Here is a 17,077-nt window from a genome sequence, read left to right as displayed (position 1 = left end):
CATACTGGGAAGCTTTCGGTGTGATTTAAGAATTTTTTGTAGTAATTTTCCATGAAGCGGGGAAATGCCGCTGTTATCTTACCTGACATACATGGTGTATCTGGTTCATACGGAGATCAGTTCTGTTTTTATGATCCATCTGGAGGAGTTCACCAGTGCTGATGAAGATTTGGTGGGCTCTTCTGTGCTTTCCGCATGTTTAGAACTTTGGCAGTACAATGATACCCTAAGATTTATTTTATTTATTAATTTGAACATGATACAGAGAAGTACAAAAGAATACAGTTAAATGCAGCATGCCAAAGCCACTTGAATGCACAGCATTACGGACAGGCTTAAAATTAACTTAAGATTAACTAAGCAATGAAGTATTCAGTGGTAAAACATTATTGTAAACAGATAACAATTAAGCACAAATGAGTATTACAAAAACAGGTCGTATGGTTGCTTGCATTGCTGTACAATCAGTATTTACTTATTTATTTATGGGCAGGCTTAAAATCATCATTGCTTCGTTGTGCAGTTATTCCAGCCCTCCAAGCTTCCATCCAGTCTGTCCAAGCTTCCATCCAGTCTGTCCAAGCTTCCATCCAGTCCTCCAAGCTTCCATCCAATCTGTCCAAGCATCCATCCAGTCCTCCAAGCTTCCATCCAGTCCTCCAAGCATCCATCCAGTCCTCCAAGCATCCATCCAGTCCTCCAAGCTTCCATCCAGTCCTCCAAGCATCCATCCAGTCCTCCAAGCATCCATCCAGTCTGTCCAAGCTTCCATCCAGTCCTCCAAGCTTCCATCCAGTCCTCCAAGCATCCATCCAGTCCTCCAAGCATCCATCCAGTCTGTCCAAGCTTCCATCCAGTCCTCCAAGCTTCCATCCAGTCCTCCAAGCATCCATCCAGTCCTCCAAGCATCCATCCAGTCCTCCAAGCATCCATCCAGTCCTCCAAGCTTCCATCCAGTCCTCCAAGCTTCCATCCAGTCCTCCAAGCATCCATCCAGTCCTCCAAGCATCCATCCAGTCTGTCCAAGCATCCATCCAGTCCTCCAAGCATCCATCCAGTCTGTCCAAGCATCCATCCAGTCCTCCAAGCATCCATCCAGTCCTCCAAGCATCCATCCAGTCCTCCAAGCTTCCATCCAGTCCTCCAAGCATCCATCCAGTCCTCCAAGCATCCATCCAGTCCTCCAAGCATCCATCCAGTCCTCCAAGCTTCCATCCAGTCCTCCAAGCATCCATCCAGTCTGTCCAAGCTTCCATCCAGTCCTCCAAGCTTCCATCCAGTCCTCCAAGCATCCATCCAGTCCTCCAAGCTTCCATCCAGTCCTCCAAGCATCCATCCAGTCCTCCAAGCATCCATCCAGTCTGTGCAAGCTTCCATCCAGTCCTCCAAGCATCCATCCAGTCTGTCCAAGCATCCATCCAGTCCTCCAAGCATCCATCCAGTCTGTCCAAGCTTCCATCCAGTCCTCCAAGCTTCCATCCAGTCCTCCAAGCATCCATCCAGTCCTCCAAGCATCCATCCAGTCTGTCCAAGCTTCCATCCAGTCCTCCAAGCATCCATCCAGTCTGTCCAAGCATCCATCCAGTCCTCCAAGCATCCATCCAGTCTGTCCAAGCTTCCATCCAGTCCTCCAAGCTTCCATCCAGTCCTCCAAGCATCCATCCAGTCTGTCCAAGCATCCATCCAGTCCTCCAAGCATCCATCCAGTCTGTCCAAGCTTCCATCCAGTCCTCCAAGCTTCCATCCAGTCCTCCAAGCATCCATCCAGTCCTCCAAGCATCCATCCAGTCTGTCCAAGCTTCCATCCAGTCTGTCCAAGCTTCCATCCAGTCCTCCAAGCATCCATCCAGTCCTCCAAGCTTCCATCCAGTCCTCCAAGCTTCCATCCAGTCCTCCAAGCATCCATCCAGTCCTCCAAGCATCCATCCAGTCCTCCAAGCATCCATCCAGTCTGTCCAAGCATCCATCCAGTCTGTCCAAGCATCCATCCAGTCCTCCAAGCATCCATCCAGTCTGTCCAAGCTTCCATCCAGTCCAAGCTTCCATCCAGTCCTCCAAGCATCCATCCAGTCCTCCAAGCATCCATCCAGTCTGTCCAAGCTTCCATCCAGTCTGATACAAGAGCAGGTAGTGGTGGAGCATAATCAGCCAATGATCTAATATAAGCAATATACATCACTTTCACGATTGTAACATTAGCATCATACCTGGGATGAAAACCATCTAAGTGCTGTCAGTCGTTCTTTGCATTGGTGACAGTCTTGTTAAACAAGTCCAAGTAATGGGACCTCGAAGACTTGATACCTGTATCTAATTACATATTGTAGTCAAGACCCATCATGTAACTGGATCCTGCGGACTGCACCTCTGTTGACGAGGTATCTTAATTTTCGCAGTAGAGACTAATACATGATTAAGGAGGTTTTGGGTGTTGGAGAATCTGCAGGTGAGTATACCTGGAGTGTGTTCTGAGGGTCAACGCCCCAGCGGCCCTGTACATGACCAGGTCTCGCGGTGGATCAAGGTCTGATCAACCAGAATGTTACTGCTGGCCGCGCACAAACCGACGTAGGACCACAGCCCAGCTGATCAGGTACTGACTATGTGCATGTCCAGCTCCCTCTTGAAGATAACCAGGGGTCTGTTGGTAATCTCTCTTATGTATGCTGGGAGGCAGTTGAACAGTGAATCATTATGTCATTAACAAAGATAATCATTTAATGATCGGGTTTACTAGGAGTAGCATTTAGTAAAGCATTAATTAGAATAGTGAATAAGGTGGGACTGAGGACAACTCTGTGGGGCTCCTAATTTAGTCTTCAGTTACACTTCTGTGCCCCTGCAACAACACAGAAGACTATGTTGGACAGGTAGCCTTTAATTATCAGCGGAGAAGCCATCTTCCTACATCCATTCTGGCAATTTCACTAATGATTGCAGATTTAAGAAGCGCTGAATGGCCCTTGTGGTTTAGCGCTTTTTTTATTATAGTAATAATGCAGATTTAAGACCAAAAGAAGTACTGTGGGAGATGTCAGTGTGCCGGGTGAGAGAGTTATACAATAACACCCACTCCTATACATGAAGCCCCTCAGGGAAGGTTCCTTGATGTTGGTGAGGGGCTCTTGATTTAGGGAATTGGATCTGTGCTCCAGTTCCCCAAATTAAGCCTGAATGCCTTCCACATCCACCCCCCAGGTGCTGTATAATCCTCCGGGTTTAGCGCTTCCCCCTTGATTATAATAATAAATCCTATACATGAAGCCATACAACCGGGAAGACAGAAATTGTTTGAGTCTGTACATGAGATGCCCCTCAAGGAAGGTTCCTTGATGTTGGTGAGGGGCTCTTGATTTAGGGAATTGGATCTGTGCTCCAGTTCCCCGAATTAAGCCTGAATGCCTTCCACATCCACCCCCCCCCAGGTGCTGTATAATCCTCCGGGTTTAGCGCTTCCCCCTTGATTATAATAATAATGTACTTGAGATGATTTAGAATAATCACGCTGTATAGCCCTTGTGGCTTAGCGCTTCTTTTTGATTATATAATTTAGAATAATCTCAATTGTTTTACACAATCAGCTAGTAAGAGATATTGGGCGAAATTCATTTTGCTGATTGGGCCATGATTGAGGAAGCTCACCAGTTACCTGGATAGAGTTCCGGGGGTCAACGCCCCCGCGGCCCGGTCTGTGACCAGGCCTGGTGGATCAGAGCCTGATCAACCAGGCTGTTGCATAGCTCACGTTGTATAATTTAAGTAAAGAGTACCTGGTACTCGACAAAGCCATCTAAGTATATTGTAAGTAATATCATCCTCACCAGGCGTCGTAGAATTGCCCTTGATTAGTGCTGTTTCGAGCTCAGAGTTAGTGAAGGGAATGTTAGTGATCTTCCTTGCTGAGCATAAAACAAACCAAAGACACAAAGACGCAACTCTACGACAATGGTAGTTATAGAATTGTTGAAAAAATAGGGTAAGGTAAGACATGTAGGACAAGGAGAGGAGGATGGGTATATATAGGCAGGAAGTGGTAGTAGTAGTGGAGGGAAGAAAGTAGTAGTGGTAAGAGTAGGAGGGGCCAGTCAAATACTAAGAGGAGCACTGCAAGGGAGCTAGGTACTCATAATGGAGCTAGGTGCCCACAGAGGGTAAGAGCAAGAACACAGAGAGGGGGAAAACAAATAAGTAAATAAAGAAGGAACAAATACACAGGGCAGAAGAAAGGCAACCCAAAGGAGAAAAAGGAAAGGGGAAGAGGGAGAAGAAGAAAAAAGAAGGAATCAGGTTGTCACAGGTGTTCTGAAGTTTGGAGCATTTTACAATGTACACAAATAACCCGCACATAGAAGAGAGGAGCTTACGACGACGTTTCGGTCCGATTTGGGCCATTTACAATCACTAACGAAAACGAGAGCAGGATGGGTATATATAGGCAGGAGTGTGACTGTAAATGGTCCAAGTCGGACCGAAACGTCGTAAGCTCCTCTCTTATGTGCGGGTTATTTGTGTATTATTCCAGTCACGGTATTGTGCCTTTTTTTGTTATTTACAATATAGTGGGAGAGGAAGGCATCTACAGAGACGAAGCCAGGACTAAGATTCATACAAGGAAAGTTGTGTATTAGAGAGGATTCAACCAGACGGCGACTGTTAAAGTTGGAAGTAGGGAAGACAATTTTAGCAGAAAACCAGTCAATAGGATGACTGTGATCTCTGACGTGACAGAAAAGAGCATTGTTAGTGTCGGCAAGCCCAACACTATTTTTGTGCTCCCTAAGTCAGTCAGAAAGAGATCGACCAGTTTCTCCAAAGTATTGAAGAGGACAGGAGGAACAAGAAATAGAGTAGACACCAGGAGCATCTGTAGAGGGAGGAGAGGTATGAACGAGATTAGTGCGAAGAGTGTTAGTCTGGCGGAAAGTAAATTTGATGTCTAAGGGACGGAGAGAGTTGTTGAGATTAGAAAGACCGGAAATGTAGGGAAGGCAGAGGACAGAAGAGTTCCCAGGAGTAGAGAGTTTGGGAGAGAAGAAATTACGTTTAGCACGTGAGAAGGCAGAGTCTATGAAATGGGAAGGGTAGCCAAGACGGGAAAATGAATTATGAAGAGTGGAAATTTCTGCTTGAAGGAACTGAGGATCACATATGCGGAGAGCACGGAGAAAGAGAGAGATAACAACACTTTTCTTGAAAGGGGAAGCATGATAGGAAAAGTAGTGAATGTACATACCACTGTGCATAGGTTTGCGGTAAACGGAAAAAGCAAAACCTGTACATGAGCAGTGGACATGGACATCAAGGGAAGGAAGCAAGGAATTAGATTCCCCTTCAGCTTTAAACTTAATGGAAGGGGCAAAATTATTAAGAGCATCAAGAAAAGGTTGAAAGAGACTGGAGTCATGAGGCCACAGAGCAAAGATGTCATCAACATAGCAGATCCAGAGTGAAGGTCGCACATCGATGGTAGGAAGAACAGTCTCGAAGTATTCCATGTAAAGATTAGCAAGGACAGGAGAGAGAGGAGAGCCCATAGCCACACCGAAGGATTGAGAATAATATTTACCTTGGAAGGAAAAGGAATTAAAGTCCACGCAGAGGCGGATAAGATCAAGAAAGACATCAGTAGGTATAGGGAGATGAAGAAACCCTTCATGGGCCTTCTCTCTAAGAAAATCAAGGACATCATCAAGAGGGACATTGGTGAAGAGGGACTCAACGTCAAGACTAAGCATCTTACAGGTCGGGAGAGAGCGAACCCGTTCAATGAAGTCTTGAGAGTGACGGAGGTGGGCAGGAGAAAAAGTACCAAGAAAGGGAGTGAGGGTTTTGGCCAACCAAGAAGCAAGAGAATAAGAGACAGAACCTCTAGAGGATATGATAGGACGTAGAGGAATATCAGGTTTATGGATTTTTGGAAGGCCATAGAAACAGGGAAGAGAGGGACAGATGACACGAAAACGTTGAACAAGGTCAGTCAGGAGGACAGAGGTTGGACAGAGTCCTTAGTTTCTTGTTAAAAGTTCTCTTAATGCGATCAAGAGGGTTGGAAAAGAGAGGAGTGTAGGTACGTGAGTCAGAGAGCAAGACATCAGCTTTACGGAGGTAATCCTCGCGATCAAGGATAACTACCGAATTACCTTTGTCAGAAGATAATGTGACAATGTTGGTATTGGATTTAATTAAGAGAAGAAAGGGCAAGTTCGTAACGGCGTGGAAGGTGGTGATTCTTTGAAAACAGACTAACAAGAGCAGGAAGGAGAGCGCCACGGAAGGTGGACAAGTCAGGAAGATTACGGGAGTGAGTGATGAAAAGAATCAAAAGAGGTAATCAGAGCAATACCAGCGCGAGGGGCAGGCGAAGTGGCAAAGGAAAGGCCAAAACCAAGAAGTTCAAGCTCATACTGAGAGAGTGAGACAGAAGACAAGTTAGTAACACAGTCAGTGAGGGAGAATTTAGACCAAGGGCTAGCTGAGATGAGACGTTGAAGTTTATTCTGTAGTTTAGAGGAATGAATTTGGGAATTCAGGCGAACAGTGTCAAAAGCAATGGTAGAGAGAAGGTTACAGAGATCTTGTGGAAGAGAAGCAAAGAGAGCATGTTGACGCTGACGGAGAGTAAAGAAGGCATCTTCAACCTGAGACTTCGTAGAAAGGATGAGCTGTTGAAGTAGGAGACGGGCATGGCCAGGAAAGGGAGTGCCCAGTGGGTTGGGTTTCAGAAAATGGGAGAAGGAAGGGGGCAGAACTTGTTGAGTAAGACAGTGACGCAAAAAGCGAAGCTGATTCTTACGACGCCTGGTAGCAATGAGAGCAGCCTCATAAGAACGAAAGAGGGACTTAAAAGAAGGAAGAACATTAAAAAAGTTGGAAAGAACAAGACGCTAACACCATGGTAATGAAGTCCCTCCGTTTTCTTATTTGCAAGAAGTTGATGGGGAAGCCATTTTTTAGTATACTAAACACAAGAGTTAATAGATTTGAGGTTATATGTAATAAATGAGGGCAATTTAGGGGGCTGAGATTTTTCAGGGCCTCTGCACTCTTGTAGACGCATCAGTGGGTTCAGTAGTTACTTTATGGTGAAGGTCAGGAAATCCGTTCCTAAGTGATGCAATATTCCAGCTTAAAATCGAAAGTTTATACGAGTTTTGTTCTATTATAGAAGTCCTGGGATAGTACTTAGTTTCTCAGTATAATGAAAGAATTGGCTTAATAGAAAACAAACATTATCAATATAACAGTATTTCCTCTCTCAATGAATCTCTTAAGTACATTTCCATTATGGAGGCCTAGTTAGTTTAATGTTTATTATGTACCCCATACCCATGGTGTGGGTGGTTAGTCACCCCATAACCATGGTGTGGGTGGTAGTCACCCCATACCCATGGTGTGGGTGGTAGTCACCCCATACCCATCCTGTGGGCGTTAGGCACCCCATACCCATCCTGTGGGCGGTAGTCAAAAGATTACAGAGGTACATAATGGGTCCAGTGACTGGACCCCAAAGTTATGATAGCTGAACTAGTTACAAAGGTAATGAACTTCAGGTAGATCTGGTCACAATCATGGCAAGTTACAAAGGTAATGAATCAGCCTCACTACTATACATGGTTACAGTTAGTTAGTTTAATATGTTTATTATGCACCCCATACCCATCCTGTGGGTGGTAGTCAAAAGATTACAGAGGTACATAATTGGTCCAGGGACTGGACTCCAAAGTTTTGATAGCTGAGCAAGTTACAGAGGTAATGAACTCACAATTTACAAAGGTAATGAACTCACAATTTACAAAGGTAATGAACTCACAATTTACAAAGGTAATGAACTCCAGGTAAGTCTGGTCACAATCATGACAAGTTACAAAGGTATTTACAGATTACAGAGGCACGTAATGGGTCCAGGGACTGGGCCCCCAAAGTTTTGATAGCTGAACAAGGCACAAAGGTAATGAGCTCACAAGTTACAAAGGTAATGAATTCTGTAGAATGGTTACTTACGTTTATACTTTGGCTACAATCATGAACAAATTATAGAGTAATGAGCAATTCACACTTCCACACCCGGTCACAACTGTAATGAGTTATTGGTGCAAATATTGATTGTTGAGTCACACACACACACACACACACACACACACACACACACACACACACACACACACACACACACACACACTTTAGTTTAATATCTTTATGCACCCCATACCCATCCTGTGGGCGGTAGTCAAAAGATTACAAAGGTACATAATGGGTCCAGTGACTGGACCCCAAAGTTATGATAGCTGAACTAGTTACAAAGGTAATGAACTCCAGGTAGATCTGGTCACTAATCATGGCAAGTTACAGAGGTAATGAATCAGCTTCACTCCTATACATGGTTACAGTCATGAACAAATTACAAAGTAATGAACCACTGACACGTCCACACCTGGTCACAATTGCAATGAGTTACAAATACAAATATTAAGTGGATCATACACCCACACTAGCGCGCGCGCGCACATACACACACGAGGGCGCACGCACGGACATGTGCACACGAGCGTACAAATATATGCATACACACAAGGACGCACACCCACACACCCACACACACACACACCAACACCCACACACACACACCCTCACACACACCCACACACACACCCTCACACACACCCACACACACACACCCACACACACACATACACACACCCCCACACCCACACACGCACACACACACCCACACACTCACACACACACACACACACGCACACACACACACACACACACCCTCACACACACCCTCACACACACCCACACACACGCTCGCACACACACACACACACACACACACACACACACACACACACACACACACACACACACACACACACACACACACACACACACACACTCACACACACCCACACACACACCCACACACACACACACACACACACACACACACACACATGCACACATGTGGTAATGCTTTATTTACAGCTAGCAAAGTCAGGGCACTTCTCCAGAATGGTCTGCAACACACCACTGTGGACAAAACACTTAGCCATTTCTTGAACACTTCTGAGTGAGTTGTTTCTAAATTCATTAATTTTATCACACTCCAGCACACAATGACGCAATGTGCGACAACAGTCCATCCGGCAAAGTTTACATTTCGTTTGGTCTACATCTGGTGGTGGTGATTTAACCTGCCAAAGATACTTGTAACCCAGCCGGAGCCGGGCAGTAGTGACATCCAAGAGTCTGCTTATCTTGTTGGATGCACCATAGACATGTGGCTCCTCCTGCATGATGGAATGATGATAGATGGACTGACTTGTGTCAATCTCCCTAAGTCTTAAGTCAATAAAGTTCATTTGAAGTTCTTTTCGTATTATTGTTCTCAAACTGCTCAATGACAACCCAAGATTGTAATCTACCCCCTCTTTGAAAGCATACAGCTTAGCCAATTTATCAGTTCTATCATGCATCTGAAGACCAATGTGAGATGGAATCCACAGCATGTGCACTCTGACTCCACTGTCCACAATCTTACCATATCTATGTCTGGCTTCTGACAAAAGCATGCCACAATTTATACTTAATGAGTTGAGAGCATTTATGGATGACAGAGAATCAGTTACAATTAAAGTGTCAACCTTAGATACATGGACACATTTGAGTGCAAGGAGTATGGCAAACAGTCATGAACAAATTACAAAGTAATGAGCCACTGACACGTCCACACCTGGTCACAATTGCAATGAGTTATAAATACAAATATTAAGTGGGTCATACACCCACACGACAGAGACAGGATGTTCCAGAGATGGGACACCGAAACAAGGGGTCACAATTGCAAGCTGAAGATTCAGATGAATCAAAGGGATGTTAGAAAGTATTTCTTCAACCGCAGAGTTGTTAGGAAGTGGAATAGTCCGGCAAGTGATGTAGTGGAGGCAGGAACTATACATAGTTTAAAGCTCATGGAGCAGGGGGAGAGAGGACCTAGTGGCGGTCGGTGAAGAGACGGGGCCAGGAGCTGAGTCTCGACCCCTGCAACCACAATTAGGTGAATACACACACACACACACACACACACAGAGTAGTCAGTAAGTGGAATAGTTTGGGAAGCGATGTAGTGGAGGCAGGATCCATACATAGCTTTAAGCAGAGCTCACGGCTCAGGGAGAGTGACCTAGTAGCGATCAGTGAAGAGGCGGGGCCAGGAGCTCGGACTCGACCCCCGCAACCTCAACTAGGTGAGTACACACACACACACACACATACACACACACACACACACACACACATACACACACACACACACACACACACACACACACACACACACACAGTAACAAGCTGGAAGTTGAAGACACAGATGAATCACAGGGATGTTAGGAAGTATTTCCTCAGCCACAGAGTAGTCAGTAAGTGGAATAGTTTGGAAAGCGATGTAGTGGAGGCAGGATCCATATATGTCATAACTTTAAGCAGAGGTATGATAAAGCTCACGGTTCAGGAGAGTGACCTAGTAGCGACCAGTGAAGAGGCGGGGGCCAGGAGCTTGGACTCGACCCCTGCAACGTCAACTAGGTGAGCACACACACACACACACACACACGCACACACACACACACACACACACACACACCCACACACACACACACACACACACACACACACACACACACACACACACACACACACACACACATACACACACACACACACACACACATGTGCTAATGCTTTATTTACAGTGAACAAAAGTCAGGGTATTTCTCCAGAATGGTTTGTAATATACTACTGTGGATAAATTACGTTGCCATGTCTTGAACATTTCTGAGTGAGTCGTCTTTGAATTCATTAATTTTATCGCACTCCAGTACATAATGACTCAGGGTGTGACGCACTCCAGTACATAATGACGCAGGGTGTGACGCACTCCAGTACATAATGACGCAGGGTGTGACACTAGTCCATCTGGCAAAGTTTACATTTCGTTTGGTCTACATCTGGTGGTGGTGATTTAACCTGCCAAAGATACTTGTGATACATAAATATATACACTTGGAAAATCCTAGAGGGATTAGTACCAAACTTGCATACGGAAATCACTCCCAGTGACAGCAAAAGACTCGGCAGGAGATACAACATTCCCCAATGAAAAGCAGGGGCGCCGCTAGCACGATAAGAGACAACACAATAAATGTCAGGGCCCAAGACTGTTCAACTGCCTCCCAGCATACACAAGGGGGATTACCAATAGACCCTTGTCTGTCTTCCAGAAGGCACTGGACAGGCACCTAACACAGTACTCACTCCCATTCTATTCCTCATCCTCATTTCTGACATAGACAGAGATGTAAGCCACAGCTCCGTGTCTTCCTTTGCGGATGACACTCGGATCACCATGACAGTGACCTCCATCGAAGACACTGCAAGATTCCAAGCGGACATCAACCAAATCTTCGAATGAGCCACTCAACACAATATGAAGTTCAACGAGGAGAAATTTCAACTACTCAGATATGGAAAACTTGAAGAAATTAAAAATGTGTCAGGGTATACCACAAATTCTAACCATACAATAGATCAGAAAAGTAATGTGAAGGACCTGGGAGTGATAATGTCAGAGAATCTCGAGTTCAAAGACGACAACAATGCATCTACCTCATCTGCTAGGAAAATGATAGGATGGATAATGAGAATCTTCAAAACTAGGGACGCCAAGCCCATGATGATTCTCTTCAAATCGCTTGTGCTCTCTAGGCTGGAATACTGTTGTACACTAACGGCCTCCTTCAAGGCTGGCGGCATTGCAGACCTGGAGAGTGTACAAAGAACTTTCACAGCATACATAAGTACGATAAGGCACCTAAACTACTGGGAACGGTTGAAGGTCCTTGATCTGTATTCCCTCGATCGCAGGCGATAGAGATATATGATAATATACACTTGGAAGGTCCTGGATGGATTGGTACCAAACTTGCACACGAAAATCACTCCATATAAAAGCAAAAGATTCGGCAGGAGATACAACATTCCCCCGATGAAAAGCAGGGGCGCCATGAGTACACTGAGAGACAACACAATAAGTGTCAGGGGCCCAAGACTGTTCAACTGCCTCCCAGCATACATAAGGGGGTTTACCAATAAACCCCTGACTATCTTCAAGAAGACACTGGGCAGGCACCTAAAGTCAGTACCTGACCAACCGGGCTGTGGTTCGTACGTCAGCTTCCGTGCGGCCATCAGTAACAGCCTGGTTGATCAGACCTTGATCCACCATGAGGCCTGGTCTCAGACCGGGTCACGGGGGCGTTGACCCCCGAAACCCTCTCTAGGTAAACTCCAGTACCAGTCCAGCCGGGCTGTAGTTCGTACGTCGGTTTACGTGCGACCAACAGTAACAGCCTGGTTGATCAGACCTTGATCCACCATGAAGCCTGGTCACAGACCGGGCCACGGGAGCGTTGATCCCCGAAACCCTCTCCAGGTAAACTCCAGGTATGCAAAGAAAAAATCCTTAATCCTTGATCCTTGAACAAAGCCTAGCAGCAAGTACCTGGGTGTTAGGCGCCCAGTGTGGGTCGCATCCTCGGGGACAAAATTGAGGACCCAAATGGCAATACGACAGACAGTCCTCGATGATGCACTGCCTTTCTTGGGTTATCCTGGGTGGCTAACCCTGCAGGGTTAAAAATCCGAACGAAATCTTATCTTTTATGCACAACAAGCACATGGGGATGATAGCTCCAGGCTTTTTGTGTATGCCGAGATCTCTTACTCTGTACAACATTGCAAGTTTCTGATGATGAGTTGATTGCAACACGAAAGGCCTAGAGTTATCATTCAACTCGCCTTGTGGTTGTTTTGCGTAACATATATATGTATATCAGCATCAGAGCCTGGTTGAGGTGTTCAGGGTAATAACGCTGTCGTCGTGACGCTCAACATTGTTCATTTTTTCTTGAGCTGAAGATTTTGTACGGCTGCCGGTGAAGCTTATGAGCCGGTCACTGACTCACGTTGGGTGTGTTTGTAGCTGTTCACAATGTTCAGAGGAAGCTCTGTCTCTTCTCCGTGGGAATCTTTATTCAACATTCTATTTTTCTCCAGACTTTCTACATATTTAGTCCCTGGGACAGTGTGGGAGGCTCAGCACTGTGCATCATAAGGTGTTGCCTATGTGCCAGTTATTTGTCTCTGCCGTGTGCTAATATGTAAATTAGTCACTTTCTTTAACTTTTCGGGTTATCCAAGGTAATTTTAACATATATTACCATGTAAAACAATCGTAATCATCAAAAAATGTGTAAAATTGTACTTGAATATTTACTACTCTTGGTAGAGTAGCCCTTAATAACAGCAACAAGGAGGTGCGGTGGACGGGTGACTACACTAGTGTATATCAGTGTCTTATTTACCACAGGGAAGGTGAGTACCTAGCAGGAACATTACTGGGTGTAACCTGAGTGTGTGTAGAGTGTAGTGAGAGGTGAGTGGCGGTGTAGTGAGTGTGGTGAGGGAGACAGGGAGGGAGCAGGGTGGAGCTGCCATCTTGGTATCTAGAGTCACTGACGCTATCTTCACTCCATCTTAATTAACACTACTACAACACTTCCATCACACCCAGGTTGTTCCTCCATCATAATTAACACTACTACAACACTTCCATCACACCCAGGTTCATCCTCCATCATAATTAACATTACTACAACACTTCCATCACACTCAGGTTCATCCTCCATCATAATTAACATTACTACAACACTTCCATCACACCCAGGTTCATCCTCCATCATAATTAACATTACTACAACACTTCCATCACACCCAGGTTCATCCTCCATCATAATTAACATTACTACAACACTTCCATCACACCCAGGTTCATCCTTCATCTTAATTAACATTACTACAACACTTCCATCACACCCAGGTTCATCCTTCATCTTAATTAACATTACTACAACACTTCCATCACACTCAGGTTCATCCTCCATCATAATTAACATTACTACAACACTTCCATCACACTCAGGTTCATCCTCCATCATAATTAACATTACTACAACACTTCCATCACACCCAGGTTCATCCTCCATCATAATTAACATTACTACAACACTTCCATCACACCCAGGTTCATCCTTCATCTTAATTAACATTACTACAACACTTCCATCACACTCAGGTTCATCCTCCATCATAATTAACACTACTACAACACTTCCATCACACCCAGGTTCATCCTTCATCTTAATTAACATTACTACAACACTTCCATCACACTCAGGTTCATCCTCCATCATAATTAACATTACTACAACACTTCCATCATACCCAGGTTCATCCTCCATCATAATTAACACTACTACAACACTTCCATCACACCCAGGTTCATCCTTCATCTTAATTAACATTACTACAACACTTCCATCACACTCAGGTTCATCCTCCATCTTAATTAACACTACTACAACACTTCCATCACACCCAGGTTCATCCTCCATCATCACAGTGTAGGTGAGTGAGGGATAACACTCGTGCATCACCTCAATAAATGCTTTATAAACTCCATAACTTGATCACCGAGACACTTATGCAATATTTGGCTATCTTTATTCTGGAAACGTTTTGCCCCACACTAACTTCTTCAGTCCAGTGAAGAGAAAGGTGGAAGATGAGGAGGAGTTTGAGGTAATCAGTTGCTCAGCCTGGAGTTGATGTGTTCAGTCACTCTTGACTGACTCAACACCGACTCCAGACTGAGGGACTGATTACCTCAAATTCCTAATAAATAATTAAATAATCTTCTACCAGTACATGTACAAGGTATACAGACCATAGCTGACAACAATGACATACTACTATATAGAAAGCCGCTTGTTATGCTGAACATTTCTCGCAAATTAGGTCGGTATTATCCCAGGATGCGACCCACACCAGTCCACTAACACTCATACTGATGGATGAACATAGACAGCAGGTATCTTATGGAAGCACATGCTAATGTTTCCAGCCATACCGGGGATTGATCCCCAGACCTCTGTGTGTGAGCTGAGTGCACTACCAATGCATTGGACTGAAGAAACCACTGTGAGACAAAAATGTTTCCAGAATAAAGATACCCAAATGTTACACAAGTGTCTCACTGATCGAGTGGTGAAGGAGACAGTGTTGGAGATGGTGGTGGAGGGTGTCTCCACCACTGGTGGAGGAGAGTGTTGGAGGTGGTGGTGGAGTGTGTCTCCACCACTGGTGGAGGAGACAGTGTTGGAGGTGGTGGTGGCTGCTTGTTCTGACAGTAGAACATTTTATTAATCATTATTTCCCCCTCAAGGAAGGTTCCTTTAGGCTGGTGAGGTGCTCTTGATCCCAGGAGTTGGACCTGTGCTCCATTTCCTTGGATCCAGCCTCAGCACCTTCCATTCCCCCCAGGTGCTGTATGACTTCTATGGTTTAGCACTGACCTGTGCTCCATTTCCTTGGATCCAGCCTTGGCACCTTCCATTCCCCCCAGGTGCTGTATGATCTCTATGGTTTAGCGCTCCCCCGTCAGTAATGCCCTGATTAATAGTTTAGGGTATCACAGGACTATTAACCCATAGGGTTAGTAATTGAGGATAACCCAAGATTACTAACCCAGAAGGTTAGTAACCAAGGGTAACCTCCAAGATTACTAACCCAGAAGGTTATTAATCAAGGTGGTGTTCTGTAGCTTGGTTGGTAGTGGGGGGGAGGGGGGCAGAGGTTACTGGTTGGAAGAAGTCTCTTACAACTGCTGTCTTTTGTAAAAGAAAAAAGACGACTCCAGAGATGCTTGCGTCTGTTACTCTCTTAGGTTTTTAAAAGACAAAACATTTTCTTTGAAAATACAGGCTGTAAGTTCAGCTATTTTATTGCCTGGGTGCTTTCTTATGATTCTTTTCACTTTCCCCATGGGTAAACAACATAACTCAAGGGACCACTGTACTGTAATAGCATTAAGAAAAACTTCTTCATGCAACATTACCACTTACAAACATATAAACTTTGCAATTATAATCAATATTTACTGTTTCAAGGTACTATATCTTGCTACTTCTACTTAGGTCACACTATGCATACATGTACAGGCATATATATACACACCCATCTGGGTTTTCTTCTACAGTTGAGCCTCGGTTGTTGATTGCATTACTTAGTCTGATAAATCGGTTTTCGAATGGGGTTTTTGAGGGAAAAATGTCCTGGTTTTTGTGCATTCTCTTGGTGGTCAGTGGACAAGTTTTCATGTGTATGGAATGGGACAAAGTGGCTCAGGTCAAAAAGTACCTCATTAAAAACCAATTGCCCTCACCCCTTTTACTTATGGATAATGCTCCTGCTCGCCCTCCAAGCTTGGAAAACCAGTTGGTAGAGGAGCTCAGTTTTATAACTGTGAAGTTCTTGCTTCCTAACACTACTACTTTCATCCAGCCCATGGACCAGCAGGTCATTTCTTGCTTCAAGAAACTCTTCACCAAAGCACTTTTTGAAAGGTGCTTTGAAGTCACTTCAGAAACAAAATTGATCCTCAGGGAGTTCTGGAAGTGCCATTTCAATATCCTCACCTGCTTGAGGCTGAGGAAATGTGTCTTCCAGGACCATGCAGTCAGCATGGAAGAAGCTGTGGCAGCCAGGGATTTTGATGGCTTTAAAGATGAGCCTGAGCTGGTAGAAGATATTGTGTCCCTGGGGAAAACCTTGAACTTAGAGGTGACTGGAGATGATGTGGAGGAGTTGGTGGAGGAGCACAAAACTTAACTCACCACAGAAGAATTCTAGACCTTCAGGAGGAGCAGAAACAGATTGCAGCAGAGGAGCTGTCATCAGAGGAAGAGGGTGGAAGGGATGATGTGCCATTGCACTTGTCAAGGAAATATGTGCTAAATGGCATGAAGTGCAGGAGTTTACTGAAAAATACCATCTGGACAAAGCAGTGGCCATCCTTCTCTCTAACATGTGCAATCAATCAATCAATCAAGTTCATTCTCTATAAGGATTACAATGTGGGGTTTACAGATTTTGGTTATTGTGCGGTTTACATGTAATA

At 44.8% G+C, this 17,077-nt stretch overlaps 1 protein-coding gene across 1 annotated transcript in view; it reads left to right on the top strand.

The window, feature by feature from the left end:
* Nucleotides 1-13,289: 13,289 nt before the first annotated feature.
* The window catches only part of LOC128698628 (glutamic acid-rich protein), a 144,591-nt gene continuing 140,803 nt past the window's right edge, over nucleotides 13,290-17,077 (top strand). Inside the window, exon 1 of the mRNA XM_070104015.1 lies at nucleotides 13,290-13,434. The gene's annotated coding sequence lies outside the window, so the exon portion shown is untranslated. The remainder of the gene's footprint in view (nucleotides 13,435-17,077) is intronic.

This window comes from Cherax quadricarinatus, chromosome 88, assembly GCF_038502225.1.
Source record: "Cherax quadricarinatus isolate ZL_2023a chromosome 88, ASM3850222v1, whole genome shotgun sequence".
Lineage (NCBI taxonomy): Eukaryota > Metazoa > Arthropoda > Malacostraca > Decapoda > Parastacidae > Cherax > Cherax quadricarinatus.
Note: the sequence above shows the minus strand (reverse complement) of the source record. Positions and strands in the feature narration are given on the sequence as shown.